Consider the following 15779-nt stretch of genomic DNA (forward strand, 5'->3'; position numbering starts at 1 on the left):
AGCTACGGTCTCCTGCAGCCACGTCAGGTTCCTCCCCTGAAGGAAAGACGAGGACAAAATGCTTTTTCTCTAGCTGGAGAATTTGCTCCGCTTGCTCTCAGTGGGGATATGTGATGATGAAGCGAGTGGAAGTAATTCTCAACTGTATTAAAGTTATTGACTTTGCAATGATGCTGTGATGATGATTATTTTTTCATTAGGGATGAGAGAGGTGTGATCGGGGCTGACTGCAGATCCGTGTCTTCTAAGGGCCTGCTTGTCAGGCTGTCCTTAATCATTCCCATCATTAGGGCTTTACTTACTTTTCCATTGTCCTTCCCTGCCCCCAAACAGAAAATCTTGCCCCCCCTCCTTCAACTAAACTAAAATGATGCTTAAAATTTAATTGGCAAATGCCTAATTAATTGCATAGATTAATACAGTGAGCTGGAGGAAGCTTTATGTATAGAAGACAACTTGGAATAATTTACACTGAAGGAGAGTGGTGCGAGTTTGTTATTCAGGGGCTATGATTAATCTCCGGCAGGAGAGAAGGGGGTGGGAAAGGTCACTGGAAAGCACTGGAAGTTCCCAGAAGGGATCAGTGGATGGAGATGTGGCTCATCTGGTCTCTGCCTTGTGTCCCACCAGGTTCAAATCCAGAAGGATGAGGGCTAATGGGAGGGATGCTCCTGCTTTTGGGAATTGAGACCCTCTGCTTCGCAGGGTGGTCCAGCACTGGCAACATCCCATGTGCTTCCTCTCCGTCCCCTCAAGGAAATGGTTGCTGGCCAGTTTCACGTGGCTTTCTGCTTCAGTGCCACATCCTCTGCTTAGACTCGCTGTATTGCAGCATTCAGCTCAGTGTCTCCTTGGGAGCATCCCTCCGGTGAAAGCAGAGCACGTAAACACAGCAGTGATGGAATAAACAGCGTATTTATGGGTCATTGCAGTGAGAGTGCCTGGATGGAGACCCATAATGCGCATCCTTCAGCATCCTCCCTCAGGTCTGAGTCATCTCTGGAGGCCTCATCTCACCAGATTCCTCTCACGCCCTCGCTCTGGTGCCTCAGTGTCTCTGAACATCAGACCAGGTGCCTGATGTGCCATGTGTCCTTTGTGTTCCTCTCTCCTGGTTTTGCCAGAGGAGGAGGACGAGGAGGGGGAAGCGGGGAAGGACCACTGATGGCTGCAGCCTGGAGATGACCCAGAAGACCATGTCTGAGTGTAAAACTCCCCAGGGAGGTGCGATGAGAGTGTCTGGGCTTTGCGAGCAGGCTGGCTGTGGCCATAGCGGTTTGGGAGCACGGAGGGGAGGAGATGTGCTCATTGTTACTGACAACCTGAGGCTCGCACATCCCGGGCAGAAATCAACCCTGGTTTGTGAGAGGTCTCTGGGCCAGGAATCGACATCTAGGTAGCCCTGAGGAGGGATGAGAGGACGGGGTGCATCACCATGGGGGTGCTGATGGGTCCCTGCTGCTCCTTGCACAGTGCAGTCCTGCAGCATCCGCTGCCCCCCCTAAAATCAAAGGTACCAGCTGAGTTTTCAGGATTAATTCCTTTTCCTGTCCCAGCTCCTACCAGACAAGAGCACTGATGAGCCACAGCACGGCAGCCACCCCCTGTCCTCCTCTCCGAAGAGGTAACGTTTGCAGCAGGCGCCTGGCTCAGGCTGTCCTATTATCCCTGCCCAAAGGTAAAGGAGCGCACGGGGCTGGGGAGAAAAAGGCTCATCAGCACCGGCAGGAGTGTTTGCTTCTCTGCCTGTGCCTGATCAGGGATGTGAAGGTTTTGCAGAGGAGCGTGAAGGTTTTGCAGAGGAGCGGAGTCTGGGGAGGGAGGAAGGTGCCTCCACATGCCCAGAAGCACAGACCTGCTTTTTTTTTTGCTCCCTGCAATGCTGCTCGCAGGCTTGCAGGGGCAAACGCAGAGCAGGAGCTGGTTGCCCAAACGTGCTGGTGCCTTTGGGAGAAAACCTGCTCCCCGGGTGGTGTAAAGGCACCAGATTTCAAATGGATGCCAGGGCTCAGCCGGGTGCTCACCCTTCTGCACTAACACTTGGCTGCTCCCTGCAGCTCCCCGCCCCCATCCTTCCTCCCACAACCCCCCAAACCTCCCTGTCACCTTCGGCCACCATAAGTCAGGCAAGACAGTTGCCTCTCTGTCCACCCCCAGCCACCTGGGTCCTTCTGGCAGCCCCTGCACGTGGCTTGTGTGGCTGTTACCTTGGGACTGATGCGAGATTCTCCTGCTTCTCCCCCCAGCTTTGGGGCTCTGGCCGTGCTTTTGTCCCTGTTTTGCTGGTTGTCCCCAGGGCAGCCCTGCAGCCACCGCTCTCCTCCCCCTCTGCCACACAGGGTGGCAGCCGGCGTTTCATGCATTGCTTGCACTGAGCAGAGCAGTGGCTTCCCCGCTGGTGAAGGCTGTAAAGCGTCAAAGGGACTTTGCAAGGAGACGGGGGTGGCAGCTGGCCAGGGTGGTGGCTCTGGGCTTCGGCATCTCCTACCTTTGGAGGTGTTGTTGGAGAGGAGCATGTGCACGTGCAGGGGGGTCCCTGTAGTAATTAGCAATGATGGAGGGCAACCTCAGCCAGGGTGTCTTCTATAGAGGGCAGCAAGCGCTTCGGGCTGTGGTGGGTCCGTCCCTGGGCAGTGACCATGGTCGTTGCTTCACCAGGAGCGAAGTCCCCAAGCCCAGAGCTTGGTGCCCCCTGGGGAACCTCCACACACGAGGAGGAGGCTTCCTCGCACCTGCAGTTTAGGTGAAAGAAGAAGGGCGAGCTGGCCCCGGTGCGGCTTGGCAAGCCCTGTGCCCTCTGTGGTTGGGACCGATACAGCTGGGACCCAAAGCAGCTGCTCTGCCACGTCCTGCCCTGCTCCTGCTGCTGCAGGGCGAGAAGTGCCCCGTGCCCGGTGCAGGGCTTATATGGAACCCCTGGGCTGTCCAGCCATCACCTAGCAGCTACCAAAAAAGCCTCCAAACCCCTGGGCTGTTGGTAGCCTCCTGCCTTGCTGCAGTTTAACCTGTTCCCCACGCCGGGTGGCATCGGCAGCATCCCTGTCATCCTCCTGTGCTGTCCTCGCTCAAAGCCTCGCCTGCATTTGGCTTTTGGATGAGGCACGCAGCCCAATTTCCAGCACTTTCCTTTTCTGATTGTCCTAATAAGTGCTTTTTTTTAATTTTTTTTTTATTTTTTTTTTTATTGTTGCCTGTTGCAGAGCTTGCTACTGATTTCCCAGGAGAGGAATAAAAGCTGAAGCACAAACACAGCATGGAAAATAACCGTCAGCGGGCACAGTCATTGCGCTGAGGATGGAGCCTTGTCTGAAGCCGCGGCAGTGTGCGTGTGCATCCAGATAGGGTGGGAGGAGAGGGAAACCCCTACCCTGTTTTCACCAGATGTTTCCCCTTTCCCCACCCCTCTGTATTAATGGCTTTTAGAGCCAGAAGGAATTTTTTAGCCTGAGCTTTGGTATTACCCTAGCTGCAAAGCTGCTTTCCCTGCGTTCATTAGCCCTCGTTATTTAATGGCTTGTCAGAGCATCCCTGTCAGTGGCGATTGCTTCCTTCGCCTGACATTTGGGCAGCCGTGTGTTAACCAGCTGTGTGGAGATTGAACAGGTTCTGGTGTTGATTTTTATATTGTTCCAGCTTCTTTATCAAAATGTCACCCGCAGCTGAATCAAGCACCCTGTCGCGTTGGTAAACTCATTTTGGAATCTCAGAAAAAGCTCAGGTTGGTTTTAATGAAATGTGCTTTTCATAAGTGTGTGCTGATTGGCACTAATTAAATTTCAGTTCTTCATTAAGTGAGTCCTGTTTCAGGTCTTCCTTTGTTTTGCTCGGCTTCAATGTCAGCCCAGCGATTTGGAAGACGTCATGGATTGTTTTAACATACAAGGAGACAAATAACACCACTGTAATTTAAAGTAGCTTTTTAAAAAGGACTTAAAAAGAAAATAAAAAATGAAAAAAAACATATCTAGAAATAACTCCTTGGCCAGCTCTTTCAAACCTCTTTGATTCAATTGCTCCAGATCCTGCTGATTTTTAAAAAGCTTGGCATTAATGATCTCTATTTATTGGTTTATTATAGTTCGTGTTGCAATACAAAATGCCTCATCATACTATGGCACGAATACATCATCTCATTATTCTTCTTCCACACTAAATAAACCCAATTTCGCTGCATTATTGTCAGCACTTCCACCCCAGCTGTTGATTAGGGGGCTGACACCCCTGCCTGGCTTTCTCCGTACCTAACCTGATCGGGCTTGACAGCGGTGACCACGGATTTCTTCCGAGCGCTGCTTTGCTCTCGTTGCTTTGCTCACTTTCTAATTTAGCTGCTAGCAACCACCTAGTCCTATAGACTGTATTAAAAAAAAAAAAAATCAACTTTTAAAGCCTGATTATGCTTGCCTTCTTAGCGAGGCTCTTACGAATTTCTTTCTCTGCAGCTTTTTAAATAATTAAAGAAATGCCCCTAAGCAGTGTCCAATTCTCAGATATTTTTTTTTTTCCTTCCCGTTAAACTCTTTCTCCTAGCTGGCTGGGCTCACCAGTGGCTCCAGATTTAGCCTTTTTAGAACAGGGAGAGAGTGTGTGTGTGTGTGTGTGTGTGTGCGAGACTTTGCCAGGTCAGGCCTGAACGTGTCCAAATGCAACTTGAAAAGCCGATGCCCAAACCAGCATCCTTCCAGGCAGCTGCGGGAGGGCTGCGGGTACCTCTCTGCTGCTTTATCTGCCTTGAGAGAGCTGAGCAAGGCGAGCAGTCTTTACCTGAACTTGGTCTTAAAACACAAGTGGTGCCTCTGTGCTGCTCCTTGATGCTCTTTTTGCTTTCCTCCGTTTAAATCTGCTTTTTGGATCTCTGTTGCTTTGCAGTGGCTGTGTTTGCTGGGAGCAGCCCTGGGGCTCGTGGTGCTGGACCTTGGGCTCCCTTTGGGCCCGTTGGAAAGCCGATGGCTGTGCAAATTCTGGAAGGGGGAACGGCACAAGAAGCCAACCTCGAATCCAGAGGCTGGGGGGGCACCCACAGCCGCATCCCCAGCCCTGGCCCCGCCGTGGTCGGTTTCCCCGGCGCAGGGTACGGGTACCCGGGGGTGCGGGCACAGCAGGAGAGCTGTTGACAAGTGCATCCTACAGAATCTGCCTCTGGCAAGAGTTTTTATGCCTTTAGATTATTCTCATGTGGTGCATTTGGAAAGCTGTTAGTGGATCATTTTATGGGGGGAAAAAACCCATCTCCTTTGAGAGGACGTGTTACATTTCTTAAACTGTGCTGCGAGAGTTTTAAGTGCGCTTTTAAAGTGATTTGCTTTGAAATATGCACTTGGTTTGTTCCCCTCTTATTTTTCTTTCCTTTTGAGGATGGAAGAAGGCTGAGGAGGAAGAAATGCTTCAGCCTCACGGGGCGGTTTGGCTGGAAGCAAGGTGCATAGTTCGTAACAGTACTTCAGGGTTTTGACATCCTCTAAATTTCTTTTTCCATCCTCTCACCCACCTCTGCTACAACCTTTAAGCCCCCATTTGATGGCTGGAGGGCATGAGAGGTGTCCTGGTCACCAGGAGATGCAACTTCTGCTCCCCGTGGGCTGGAGACAGGCTGCCCCATTAGTCTGCAAAGCACCGGTGCCCGACGCGTGTCCCCAAAATCACACTGACCCAGCCCAGTGGCAAGGGAGAGCCGTCCCCCACCCCATCCCCTTTGAAAGGAGCTGACTCTATCCAGCATTTGTACTTGTCCTCAGGCTGATGAGGCAATGTATAACGACACTGGTTGTGTTTGGTGTCCCTGTGGGAGCTGCTCGTTGCCAGGTGCTGGGGGCAGGGTGGGTGGTAGCACAGGCTGGAAAAAAGAAGGGGGGAGTGGAAAGAAAGAGGAGGGGGGGGCGGGAATAAAAGAAAGGGGGAAAAATCAAACAGCAGAAGAACCCTGTTTGCTTTCCCCTCTTGCTTGTTGTCCTGTCTTTCTTGATTGTGGAAAATTTAGCAGCTTTCCTGGAACATTATTTTGAATGCAGTGGGAATTAGGGAAAAGAGAGAGGAAAATCCCCAGGATCTCTCGTTCCACCATGTGTTTTAACCGGATGATGTGCGGCCCCGCTGGGTGCCTTTTCCCTATTGATCAGCGAGTCGGGGATCAGCACTTTGGGGATCTCACCACCCTCCTGCAATGTGTCCCATGGAGAGCAGGATGGGAAGGGTTTTATTGCAACGAGGTATCCGAAAGGATAAACCCTCAAAGCAATAGTGCCGAAGGAAACCACAGCCAGCTGCTTTGCTGCACTGGGGGTTATTCCTCTCTCTCCCACCTCTGAGCAGCCCCGGCTGGGTGAGGGTGTTGGGTGGCCGGTCCCCATCGTGGCATGAGAAGTGTGTCCTTGCCGCCGTGTCCCATTCCCGGTGCCGGCAGTGCAGGACCCTGTTGAGCTCGGCTTGGCGCGCAGCGGCTTGGCTGGCTCTAGTCATCAGCTGGGTGATGGGGAAGGTCCATCCTGCCCAGCGGAGCAGTCCTTGCTCTGACAGCTTAATTTCAAAGCCCTGCCCGAGGGATGCTCCAGCAGACAAGTGGCCGCTTGTCCCCCTGCACCTCCCAGGCACCATCTCCCTGCCTGTAATCAGGGCAGTGTCCACCCCTGCCAGCCCGGAGCTGTGGCTTTCCCTGTTTGGGGGACACTGGGAAGAAGCACAGGGATTTCTCCCAGCTCATGGAGGGGTTTCTTCCACTCCAGGTCCACCACCTGTGCTGTCAGGAGAGGAGCACCGGTGGCTGCCGAAGCCATCTGTGGGAGGGATCGCTGCATCACCCTTGTCTTGATTTACTACAGCCCTGCTCCCGCTGCACTGCGGAGCAGATGGAGACGTTCGGTCCTTCTGTCTTCGGGGCTTTGCAGAATTCCACAAACACACTTCTTTTTTTTTTTTTTTTTTTGGGGGGGGGGGGGCAGGGGTAGGTCTTAAATCCTTTTGAGCAGGGAAGCTTCAATGAATTTTAAGTAAGCTCTCAAAGTTGTGCATTAAAACCTAACGAGGCAGAATATCAATTATGCTGATGTAAATGAGGAGTAGCTCCAGGGAAAAAAAGTGGTGGCTTTGGGTTGATGCTGGTGTTGAGAGATCAGGACCTGGCTGAGCAATGGGGGCAGAATTAAACCTACTTTCTTCTTCCAGCCATCAGGGCCATGGCTGTGCAGAGGGAGCCTTCACAGGTAAACCCTCGAGGCAAAGAGAGCGAGGAGCTGGCAGTTCAGAGGAGACTTTAGGAATTAGATTAGCTGGAGATGCAGGAGGTCTCTGGTCTCCTGGGCTGGGGAAGCTGAGATGTCACATACTTAACATCATTCTGCTCTGGGGCACAGGCAGAGCCATCGTCTGCTTGGACCTTCACTGCTCAGGCTTTGCTAGCACCTTCATGCTCTCTAGCTTGTCTTGCTGCTTCGTCTTTGGTTGCCTCAGTCTGTGCCAGTCCCTCTAGCTAAGAAGAAGTGGATCTGGCTGGGTCTCTATCCTGCAGGCTAATGCACCAAAATCCTGATCTTCCCTGCAAAGTCCCCATCTCCTCTGGCTTGTCCCCATCAACTCTTATCAGAAAAACAGAGCCACCAATTTTCCTTGCAAGAATCCTGCCTCTTGCCAGCTCGATGGGGGTTATTGATGTTCTATTTGTCCTGGCCGTTTAGGAATTGAAGAGCATTTAGCCCTCCTAAATTTCATCTTTACTGTTTGCATTTGAGCTTGATCTTCTCTCTATTAGGCTTAATAGTGCTGGCTGGTTTCTTTCATGGAACAATTAAACCTCTTAAATGCAAATATAGGCACAGGTTGGCCAAAAGCTATGCCCAGTGTCGATGGCTCCAGGAGGCTCTGCCCCAAGGGCCTGAGCAGCCCTCTGGTTTGGGGGTTACTGGCCACTGTTTTAATGACATTTTGACAGTTCTTGAAAGGAAACCTCTTTCTTTTATAAGCCAGCTTTGATAGCACTGCACTAAATCACTGGAAGAGATTGAATCTGGGCGGGTAATGAGTTTGTGTTTAACCTCTTGGCTCGGCTCAGCCGGCAGTGGGGACGGCTGTGTTCCAGGGGTTGTTGGAGGATGTTGCAGGATGGTGCCAAGACCATCTCTGGTTCAGCAGCGCTTCTTGGTCTTTCTGTGGTGCTGGATCCCACTGGGATGTGGTCAGTGAGTGCAGGACATGAAGCAGGAGCCATCAGTGCGGTGTGATGCTGATGCAGAGCCTCTGTGTCTAGAGGAAGGAGCGATGTCTCCAAAACCATCCCTGTGTTCTGCTGGTTTGAGGAGCGGAGCAGAGCATCCCTGTCATGGGAAAAGCCCTCAGGAATGGCTTTGGCACTTGATAGCAGTACCTGCCCCGGGTGTCTTCATGCTTTTGGCTTCCCACTTGCTAAGTAGGCTGGATGAGCATCCTTCAGAGACGTCCTCTGGGGACTTGTCCTGGTGTGGTCCTGCTACCCTGTCCAGGGGACTGCCAGGGATGGGGACCATGTGCACCAGCACCTTAAAGCCTTTCCCCACAGGGTCCTGCTGCACCTGGACTGCGCTGTGACGTGGGCTCCATCTCACCCCATCTGCGATGACGTTTCTCCAAAAATCCATTACTGTGAGGAAGCCACAGAAAAAAATGGTGTGCATCAGCTGGGATCGATTGGATTGAATCCCATGGAGAAAAACCTGGGAGGAGGGGAGGTGATCTAAATAACTGGCATTAATCCCAAGGCCGACACACGACATGCATCCGTGTTATAGAGGAATGTGCTGGTGGCAAGGAGACAGGAGCTTTTATCTTCTCTGTATAAATCTTCTTCCTTCACTGTCAAAGCGGGCAAGAATTTTTCTAGGGTGCCAATTTGGTGAGTGCAGGGCTGGGCTTTGACTTCATGATGAGACCCTGGGGAGCCCAGAAAATCCCCTTTTTTGGTTGAAATCCACTGCTTACTGGCATTAGGTGAATGGTGACTTTGCATCACCATTATCTGCTCCTCGGCACACAGGTTGGTGGGAATGCTCTTAGGGAAGGATACCCAAAATGTGCTGGCAATGAGCTGGGCTCCAGGGAGAGAGCTGGGTCATGGTGGCACTGAAAAGCATTGCTGGGGCTCCGTGGGGTGCTGCCGGGACGGTGGGATGTGGGGTGAGCTGGCACTGCTTGCCATGGCCTTGCTGGGTGCAAAGTCTCCAGCTCCGGCTTTGCTCCTGCAAGCCAAACCAAGCAGGGATGAGCTGATACCTGCAAATGGACAAAGTGTGTCCATCTGGGATTCCCTGTGGTGTTTCAGGGCTGGAGTTGGCTAATTGAACCATTGTGCTTAACCCTCCCGAGTGGCAGCACAGGGCATCTGCAGAGCATCTTTCCTGAGCCTGCTTTCCCCAAAAACACAGGTTTGTGTGACTGCCCTGCCACCATGTCCCCACCCTCCAGCACGATGTGAGCCATTGGGACACCTGATAAAGCATTAAAAGTTTCAAAGATAATTAAGTTCCTGCAAGTTGGTGTGCTTAAACAGCAAGGCCAGGGGAAAAACGTGTCTGCCAGAGAGATGCTGGAGTAGGTGCTCAGTCTTTACTAGACACTAGAGAATCTACTCAGGACCCCACAGAAATGGCCTGTTGGGGGGGAAGTCTGTGGTATCATGTGGTCTCCCAGGGGAACCCCAAGATTAGGAGGGCTGGAGGGGGCTCTGACCTGTAAGGAAGTGTTCCTGGGAATGTGGCACGGGGTCTGCAGGGATTGCTCCCTGCTGGGAGGGAGGAAGGAAAAGCAAAATGTGCATTTAATCCATTTTGGGGGGAAACTGAAGCAGAATGATGCTGTAAAGAGGAATGAATTGAGGCAGGAGAAGCGGGCTGTGGGTGGGAGAGGGCCGGCGTGCATCTCGGGTGGTATAAAATTGCCATTTCCAAACCAACCCAAACTTTTTTATTTGTTAATTTAGTGACCGACTCTGCAGCAGATAAATCCAGGGCAGGTTTGTAAATGCTGCATTGCTGGCAGCCAAAACACAAATACAACCTGAATGGCTGCCAAACAGTAAAAAGCAGGGGGAAAAAAAGCTCTGTGTCAGGATTTACAGCCCTGGAAAAGAAAAGGCTACAGCAGCCTGGCCCCACGCTTCCCTCCTGGGGCAGGCACTGGGAGAAGAGGGAGAAAAGCTGTTTTCAGGCTACCTGCAGCACCAGGGGTCCTGGAAAGGGATTTGGGCATTTCTTGGGTCTCTGTGACACTGCAGGCTCAGAGAAAGCCATGTCTGGGGAAGTGGGTGGGTACAAAAATGTGAAAAAGCCATCTGTGGTTGCAGGTTTGGTGGTTCCCATCCTGGCTGAGCCATCGCTGCCGCCCGCCCGGCCACGGGCATCCCGCTCCGCCGCCACTTCTGCCCGACTCCAAACACACTCAGAGCCCAATTTTTCTTGTGGTTGAGGCTGGTCGTGTTGCTCTGTGCTCAAGCTGCCTGGTGTTTCCTATGATAGGACCTCCTTTTTCAGCTGTTTGTCACTTTTTGTTGCCAAAAATATTAAGGCTGAAATCATAGAGCTCTTTCCAAGAATCAAGGAAAGGGAAAGGCGAGCTCTTGCCTTGCAGGTTGCTGCAAGCAGCCAGCAAGTCATCAGCGCCAGCCCCTGCCTTTCGGTCCCGTTCCACAGAGATGGGAAGACAAGTTCGTGTTTAATTAATGCCACACATCGCAAAATGCCACTGCTGGTCTGTGCAACCCCCCCTGCTTGTGGCCAGCTTAACACAGAAACACGGTGCTGTGGTTGCTGCAGCGGTGCTTTGCCCACAGACATGCACCATTTCCTTTCTTCCTTCTTTTTTCCTTCTCTCCTTCTTCTTCCTTCCTTCTCTCCTCCTTCTTTTTTCTTTTTACTTTGCTTTTCCCTTTCTCTCCCTTCCCCTTCCCCTTCCCCTTCCCCTTCCCCTTCCCCTTCCCCTTCCCCTTCCCCTCTTTTCCTTTTCCTTTTCCTTTTCCTTTTCCTTTTCCTTTTCCTTTTCCTTTTCCTTTTCCTTTTCCTTTTCCTTTTCCTTTTCCTTTTCCTTTTCCTCTTCTTTTCCTCTTCTCTCCCCTTGCCTTGCCTCGCCTCGCCTCGCCTCCCCTCTCCTCCCCTCTTCCCTCTCCCCTTTCCCCTTTCCCCCTCCTCTCCTCTTTTTTTCCCTTTCCTTCCCTGTTTTCCCAGCAGGAAGGTTTTCCCCTGCCCAAGCAGCTGCTGCCTGGTGGGAGCGGGGACCTGCCCAGCGCCTCCCATCCCGCTCCAACAGCACGAGGGACCCCAGGGGCTTCTTGTGCCTGAATGCCCACCCAAGAACAGGCTGGGGAGCACCTTCTCCTAAGCCGGCAGCAAGACGGGATTTCTCACGTGGGGAAAGCTCCCTGGCACATTTTGTATGGGGGTTCAGAAGTCACAGAAGCCAAAGGACAAGAAGAACCCAGAAAAAAAGTGGAGGAACTTGCAGAAGGGGTTGACTTCCAGTTCTGGGCGTGCACCATCTTCTGCTGGCTTGGATTCACTCCTTGACCTGTTGGGGTGGATAAATCAGGAGGTGTTTTGTCCCACGGTGCAAGGCTGGTCGGTGTCCTGCACAACCAATTGATTTCTCTGCAAAGGCACATAACGATGCAGCTGGCTGTTATTGATCCGGCGGTGCTGGCAGCAGCCACCCAGCCCAGATGTGCTGCTCAGTCCTGCCTGTCCCTGGTACCACCCCGGGGTCCAGGGACATGGCGAGGGGAAGCCACGCAGGGTGCTGCCAGGGCACATGGCCCTGCTGAGCCCGCAGGAGAGGATAAGGAAAAGCACCGCTGCCGAAGCAAAGCTTCAACTCAGCAAAACACCCAGGTCAGATCCTCTGAATTCCAAAACACAGTCAGGTTTTGTGTGGAAGTTCAGGCTCGGTCCTGCGGACTCAGGCTGCGGCGGGGTTGTCCAGGGGGATAAGCTCACTCTGGGTTATTTTAAGGTCTTTTTTTCCTGCTGTCTTAAGAGGAGGCAGCTCTGGGACAGGCTGGTTCTGTTCGGGCATGGTGTCTGCCCCAGGGATGCTGGCTGGATGCAGACTTGGCACCATGCTGGAGGTGCAGGGGCACATGCTGCTGTGATGAGGTGGTGGCTGTCACCCTTCCAGCCCTGACCAGGACCTTGCAGGCAGCCAGGCATGGGTGCAGGACCTGGCACTGGGGATGCTTTTGCCAAAGCCCTGAGGCTCTGGGGGGATGTGTGTGTTCCCAACTGGGTCACCTCCTGCCCGCGGCCAGGATGGGCTGGAGCCAAAGGGGGATGTGGAGAGAGATTTAGGCCACCCATCAGGATGCACCATCCGCCACGTGTTGGAGCTGTGGTAGAGGTGTCCCTGAGATGTCATTGGGATGCCGGGCTGCAGCACGGCCGCAGAGAGCCAGCCACTGCTTTTGGCTGAAGGCAGATTAAGGATGTGCAACTCCCTTTGCTCCCCAAGCAGGGCAGAAGTTGCTCAGCTCTTGCTCCCATGATCACAGGCAAAAGGCAGCCGCATCCAGCCATGACCAGGAATCCCGCTCTTCCTTCTGCAAATGTTTTCAGACTGGCTGTGGGGACAAGCAGAGAGGAGTGGGCTGAAGGGCAGTGGGACATGGCCAGCAGTGGCCGTGTGGACCACAGCCGTATGGATGGAGAGCTCAGGGAATAACTAATAGCAGAGTCTGTTTAACGGATGCAGGTGCATCTGAGCAGTCTTGGAAATCAGGTCGCTTTAATCTGTTTCTAGAAGAGAAATAATTTTTACAAATGTTTCTGAGATGAGTAGCTGTGAGGGTGCTTGGATGGTCAGAGGCAGCTACTGGCCGGCACCTGAGGGAGCTGTGGCTGCAGGTGCAGACGAGCCATATTTCAGGTGGGCTTTGCTGGAGGCTGGGGCAGATGATTGAGCATGTTGCAACATGCACCACGTTTGTCCCTACTAATTTAGTGAGAGGCCAGCCCTGACTGTCACTTTTCCAGTGGCAGTGTGGGAAGGCACTTCAGAAATCCCTCCTGACTGTGGCGATGGGGTGGTCCGGGCACGGGGACCGGGGCCAGCCAGCCCCACAGCTGCATCAAGCAGCATTCCCGAACGGTGGTGATGCCTTCTCTGTCCTGCTCCGTGCAAGCCTGGGTGGTACCTTGCTGTGCTCAAAGCTGGCTTTCTGTAAGGAAAAAAAACCCAGAATGGAGGTAGTTTTTCTTGCAACAAAGCTAATCCATGCCATCCTTTCACTGGTGCCAGCCTTTGGTGCTGTTGGCACTGAAGGTCTCGCTGGAAGCCCTGCCTGCTGAGCCCCAGGCAGCTGCTCCTCATGGCTGAATTTCTTCCTTTGTGCCGTATCTCCCACTTCGCACACGAGGATGCAGAGATGGGTCAGCTTCTTACCTGGAAGCACCGGCTCATGAATCTTCACTGGCCTCTGTGGATGTGCGGAGGTTGATAACAGTGGGGCTCTGCGCTGTCACTCCTGATCTGTCAGCTGGCACTAACAGGGTACCTTCTCCCAGCACTGCCGGCTGCTCCAAGGACCAAGTACTGCCTCCAGCCAAATCCCTGTGGCTGGGCATGGGCTGTAGCTATCGCCAAGTCACTTGCACTTCCTTCATTATTTCTTGGTCCAAATAGAATGTGTTCATTCTATCTTTTAATTTCCCAATGCTATAGTTGGACAGGAGCATCCGTCTCTGACCTTGGCTGCATCTGCTGAAGCAAAGATCGAATTCACCAAAACACCCAGATCTGATCCTCCGGGAAAGAACTGTGAATTGCAGTCAGGTTTTGCATGGAAATTCAGGTCAGGGTCGGAAGGTGCATTTGTGGTTCCATTGGGGTGCACGGTGGGAAGGTGCTGCCCGTGACCCCGTGGCTGATGGCCAGCCCAGCGCTGGTGGCATCATGCTGGAGCATCTTTTGGGGAGCGAGATCCACTGAGATCTGTCAAACCAAGTGCTGAGCTCAGACTGTCTGTGTCCTGCCTTAACCCTCTTGCCTGCAATCATCCCTGCTGCCGAGGCACTGGGAAAATCCGTGTTTGCAGCATTATAGCAGGAGCAGCCACTTGACTGAGGAGATGCTGCCCAGAGTCAGGGCAAAGCCTGGAAATCCCCATGTGGGAGGTGTTTCTTGGGAAGCAACGCAAAAATTAATCGCTTGCTGTTGTGGCTGGGAGGGATGTTGGCCGTGTGTGTCTGCCCGGCCGGCGGATGCCCAGCAATAGATTTCAGTACGTGGCTCCCACACTGCGCCCCTTTCTTGGGTCATGAGTCCGGCATTTTCTCTTCGGTAGGAAACCTCAGAGCTATAGATCTCAACTAACCGATGGCAGTTTGCCCAGTGATGGGTAACTTGTATTTATTGGTCTGATCTGGGTGACTTTCTCTGACCTTCTGCGCATTTCTCCTGGAAGAGGAATCATGCGAGTACCTTCCTGCGGGGGAGGCTCAGGTTGAACCCAGTGTTTTTCATTAGGACTTTCTTTGTCCAGGTTAACAGAATTGAGCATGAAAACACGTTAAGTACTAGGCATTGTTTCTCAACCTGCTGTTTTCTCTGAGTGCCTGTGTATTCGAGAATATCAAAGCCCTCAGAGGTTGTTTTTCCTTTAAGCAGCAGCAGTAAGATTCCACAGCACTAAAGATCAAAGCAACTAGTTCTGGCAGATCTCAAAAACTCTCCTCTCCCTTCCCTTCGGATGAGATGCAGGTGTTGGTGAGAATATTCATGCAGTGATACTCCAGGTTTAACCCTTGCCAGGTGCTGGGAGATTTGCAGAGGCTCCAGCTCACTCTGCAGCCGCCTGCAAGGAGCTGCTTGTCCTCGCTGCGCGAGCGGAGCATCTCAGCAGGCTGCTTTTAGCACAGCTTGCTGCCTGGCTTGGGCATGGGATGAGGGATGGATGCTGGGGTTCTTCGCAAAGCAGGGCACGCTGGTAGCGGGAGCAGCTGTAAATACACCGGCCGTGTGTCCTGGGAGCTCCAACCAGCCAGTTTGCCGAGTTAAAGCCTCGTGCTACCAGCCAAGCAACCTTTCCATTTGCAACCCCTTCTCCATGTCACATGAGAAACTCAGCTGCTGCTGCTTTAATTTTTCAAAGCAAATCATTACCTCCAGGCAGCGGCCCGAGTAGCGATCAATATCTTGCAGACTTTGCTGGGAAATAAAACAGGCTGGAAAACAGCCCTTTGTATAAGATGGTTGCTGGTGGCTTTGGGCTGAGCGTGTCCCATGGGTGAGAGGGGATGCTGAGCTGGTGCTCCCCAGGGACCCAAACCACAGCCCCTGGGGCTCCCTGTCGGACTGGGATTTGCTCCTGGGATCGGCCCCAGCAAATCGCTCTGTGCTGGGAAGACTTGACAGCCAAATCCCTTTGCAGCGGCATCTCGCTCAGGCTGTCGTTTGGATAGGACTTGACGACAGTATTGATTTCGAAGCTTGTTAAACAAGCTGCACTTGCTGGAAAAGGTCCCCTCTTGCTCCGTCCCCGTGTGAGTGTAACACGTGCTGATTTAACCTCTCGATTGCCATGTGAAGAATAGAGCTTTGGGGGCGTTCAGGCTTGTCAAGGCTTTTGCTGTGGATTCATATGGAAAAGGGAGCACATATGGCATGGAGATGGGTCCCCACCAAACCTGCTGCCCTATAGCCCTGCACAGCCACAGCGCCAGTGCCAGCACTGGGAAGGGACCTCAGCCCTCGGGCATGGTGGGTCTGGTGGGGCAGAGGATGATGCTCGGTCCTGCAGCACTATAGGAATGCCTCCGCAAGGCTCCTTGGGCATT

This window comes from Falco rusticolus, chromosome 1, assembly GCF_015220075.1.
Source record: "Falco rusticolus isolate bFalRus1 chromosome 1, bFalRus1.pri, whole genome shotgun sequence".
Classification (NCBI taxonomy): Eukaryota; Metazoa; Chordata; class Aves; order Falconiformes; family Falconidae; genus Falco; species Falco rusticolus.